This window comes from Galeopterus variegatus, unplaced genomic scaffold, assembly GCF_000696425.1.
Source record: "Galeopterus variegatus unplaced genomic scaffold, G_variegatus-3.0.2 Scaffold8937, whole genome shotgun sequence".
Taxonomy (NCBI): domain Eukaryota; kingdom Metazoa; phylum Chordata; class Mammalia; order Dermoptera; family Cynocephalidae; genus Galeopterus; species Galeopterus variegatus.
The window spans coordinates 77336-81742 of NW_007735048.1; the positions used below are offsets into that span (position 1 = coordinate 77336).

At 37.9% G+C, this 4407-nt stretch overlaps 1 pseudogene; it reads left to right on the forward strand.

The window, feature by feature from the left end:
* The window catches only part of LOC103608875, a 6420-nt pseudogene extending 4360 nt beyond the window's left edge, over window positions 1-2060 (forward strand).
* The last annotated feature ends 2347 nt before the right edge of the window (window positions 2061-4407 follow it).

Here is a 4407-nt window from a genome sequence, read left to right on the forward strand (position 1 = left end):
CTTCCTTCCTTCCTTCCTTCCTTCCTTCCTTCCTTCCTTCCTTCCTTCCTTCCTTCCTTCCTTTTTATCTTTCTCTTTCTTCCTTCCTTCCTTTCTTTCTTCCTTCCTTTCTTTCTTTCTTTCTTTCTTTCTTTCTTTCTTTCTTTCTTTCGCTTCCTTCTTCCCTCCTTTCCTCCTCCCCGCTCCCACTTTCCTTCCCTCCTAGCAGCCAGTTAGTTTTGAGTGAGAACATGTGGTGCTTCTGTTTCTTTGTCTGGCTTATTTAGCAATTCCTTCTTCCCTCCTTTCCTCCTCCCCCCTCCCACTTTCCTTCCCTCCTAGCAGCCAGTTAGTTTTGAGTGAGAACATGTGGTGCTTCTGTTTCTTTGTCTGGCTTATTTAGCAATGTTCTGTATCAGTCGAGGTTCAATCAGGAAAATGGAAACAGCTCTAGTTCCTTCAAGTGGAACTACACTTAATCCTGGGAATTATATGTTTATAAAACTGCTGGCTGGTGTGAACTTCAAGGAAGGCCACTGTCAACTCTCAATTTTGCCACAGTCTTTAATAACAGCTGGATATCACAGCCATTTAAAGAACTGCCTCTCTGATCTCTGATGCATGCTGTGTCGAGGTGGGTATTTCACAGGAATTTCACAGCCTAGACGCTGCTGCAAGCCCTCAGGTTGGCTGAGGGCCATGTGTTTAAGAGAACAGAGATAGATACAGAGACCAAGCACAGAGAGATTGGAAGGAATCTGAGAATGTTGCATCAACTTGTTCCTGAGACCTTGTGCCCCTTGCAGTATTTTACATATTTATGTATCTATTGCATGACTTAATAAATTCAGCCTTTTGCCTAAAGTAGCTGAGATTTATTTTCTGTCTCCTGCAATCAAAGGGATCCTGATTAATATAAGTCCCCTCACTTTCATGGTAGTTTTCATTTGTTAGCACAGAGTTTTCCCAAAACAGTTTCCTCTGTTTTCTGAATTATTCCAGTTTTCTCCTTTGCAGAGAATGATAGGGCTCTCCATCAGGTAAGGATAAAGTAACTTTCCTCATTAGCTTCAGAGGCAGCAGTTCTGTGAGCATCTCAGCCTCTAGGTGGCCCTGGGTGTGTTAGCTGACTGCTCTGCCTTGGATTCTCCATTTGAAATGGAAGTGATAGTAGTTGCAAGGTCTAGGCGAGCTGGAATGAGCAGGTGGAACGCTGTGTGTGAGGAACGCTGCCCACCAAAGGCACGGAGAAAATGCCCTGGATGTGGCAGCCAGCATTGTTAATGCTTCCTGTTTGCCAGTGTTCAAAGTTGAGAAACCGTCTGTGAATATGATTGAGGATTAAGGAAAGAAAATCTTAGGAAACATCTATCATCAAATGTATTTGTTGTTTCCTTACTTTCATAAGCAATATTCTTCCTCCTCTCCATCACTTGAATTAAAACCTACAGGCTGATAGAACACAGGCAGTGGAACCAGGAACACTTGGGTCTTATCCCAACCCTTGGACTGAATGTGTGACTTTAGGAAGAAAGTTTAATTCCCATCCACATTTCAATTTATTTATATGCATGTTAGGGATGATAATAGTTTCTATCTTGTGCTCTCTTATGAATGTTAAATAATACGTTGCAGAAAAAGTAATCAACATAGTGACTGGCATAGAAATAAATTTTTAGTGAGTGGTAGCTATCATCCCCGTCACCCAAGCCTGAATTATTAATTTACCTGAACATATATTTTTAAGAAGAGAATCTATGTAAAGTCTGAGTGAAAGGGAAACAGAAAACCAAAAGAAATTTGGGTTCATGTTTTTATCTTTAATAGAAATGTCTTGGTATTCTTAGAAATCAATACATAAAGGCAGAAAATAGTTCAGATTATTTCTACCTAAATTTGGCCTCTCCTGGGAAACTTTTGAAACAACTTTTGTTCAGTTCAGTCTACCCTCAGCCAATTGCAGCAGGATCTCCAGAGACGAGACTTGGCTATTGGCACTGCTGCCCACCAAAGGCACGGAGAAAATGCCCTGGATGTGGCAGCCAGCATTGTTAATGCTTCCTGTTTGCCAGTGTTCAAAGGTGAGAAACAGTCTGTGAATATGATTGAGGATTAAGGAAGGAAAATCTTAGGAAACATCTATCATCAAATGTATTTGTTGTTTCCTTACTTTCATAAGCAATATTCTTCCTCCTCTCCATCACTTGAATTAAAACCTACAGGCTGATAGAACACAGGCAGTGGAACCAGGAACACTTGGGTCTTATCCCAACCCTTGGACTGAATGTGTGACTTTAGGAAGAAAGTTTAATTCCCATCCACATTTCAATTTATTTATATGCATGTTAGGGATGATAATAGTTTCTCTCTTGTGCTTTCTTATGAATGTTAAATAATATGTTGCAGAAAAAGTAATCAACATAGTGACTGTCATAGAAATAAATTTTTAGTGAGTGGTAGCTATCATCCTCGTCACCCAAGCCTGAATTATTAATTTACCTGAACATATATTTTTAAGAAGAGAATCTATGTAAAGTCTGAGTGAAAGGGAAACAGAAAACCAAAAGAAATTTGGGTTCATGTTTTTATCTTTAATAGAAATGTCTTGGTATTCTTAGAAATCAATATATAAAGGCAGAAAATAGTTCCGATTATTTCTACCTAAATTTGGCCTCTCCTGGGAAACTTTTGAAACAACTTTTGTTCAATTCAGTCTACCCTCAGCCAATTGCAGCAGGATCTCCAGAGACGAGACTTGGCTATTGGCACTTTGAAAAATATATCTCAGACTTAAAAATGAAACTGGAATTGAGAACCACTGACCTCAGTCTCATTGAAAAATTCTTCCTCCCCTAAAATTTCAGACAGGAGGAAAATGGTACATGATCTGGTGAAAATAGAAACTGAAATGTAAGAGAACTAGGTGCTCCTTACTTCACTGCCAGTGACTATTTTGTTGTAGATAAATCTTCCCGTCTCTCAGCATGAAATGATATAAAATAAAATAAATTACTTGGAAAGTTATAAGCACAAAGAAAAAAGTCATTGCAATGTCAGGTTGTTTCTTCAGGTACATAATTGCAGAACTGTGGAAATGAAAGTGGAACTTTGGGCAACTGTAGAGATATCTGGAGCAGTTAACTCTGAAACCTTAACCTTATGGACACTTAGGGTAAGTAACAGTACTTAGCCCTTATTTACTTTAAATTAGTCAAATGCTTCCTTGTTCTTTTTGTTTTACTTGATACATAATGTTTAAGCTGAGCCTCTATTATAGAAGTTTTGCTCTTTGAAGAGATAATAAGAACAAGTTGAACTCAAATTGTTCAGTAAATCTCAATCAGGGCTTTCATGCTATTTTATTGCTTTATTCTGCCATTATAAAACCACCCTATAAAGAACCTTGATGCAAATTACTAAAAATGACATTTGCATTTTAATCTGGCTAACTGAGGAAGAAAATGTTGGATCCCATTTTAAATAAACTGTTGTTTTAGGAAACCAGTGAGAGGAAACTCATTCTCAGGCTCTATAACCCCTGATATCATAATACTTGGACAATATCTTATTCTTACTATTTTGATTAATTTTTCATCTTGCAGATATATTTCTCAAAATTATTAAACCCAGCCATTGGTTCTCATATAATTCTATAAGCATAATTAGTCAGAAATAATGGATACCATATTATTTAATACAGACTAAAAACATTTCTGATCAAAAGAATACATTATCATATATAAAAGACATCTAACAGGCATCCATATTTCTTTTTAAAATTATGGTCAGCGAATTTCCAGGTTCTAAAGTAAATTAATACAATATGATATAAACAAAAATAGAAAATAAATAGTAATGCACATTTGAATATATTCATAATTTATGTATGTCTATATCGATTGATCTATCGATTGATCGATCTAAACTTGCAGACCTTAATCATTATGAATAACAGATATTTACAAATTTCTTTAGTTACTGCTAGTGATTATTATTTTAAAAGCTTAAAATCAATGTAAGAAACAAGGGAAATGGGCAGAGTGACAGTGGAGCCGCAGCACAGCGTTCCTGTCACCTGCTCACTCTGTGGTGGATTAAGGTTGGAAGTCTTCACCGTCTCCCTGCTCCTTTAACCTGCTTTCATGAGCTTCATTCCCTCCTTTCCCCTGGAAGCCCATGATGTCAATATGGAGATGTGAAGAGGTCTAATGAAATGAAAGTTTTTCTGATTACTTCTCTTTCCCTCATCTTTCTCTTGTATTTGTGCAGAGGAAAATCCACCTATTACTTACACTTTACATTAAAATCTGTTTCCTGTTAAAACTGATTTTCAGGGCCGGCCCAGTGGCGCACTGCTACAGTGCGCCGCTTGGGAGCGTGGCGGCGCTCCCGCCGTGGGTTTGGATCCCACATACAGACCGGTTCCCG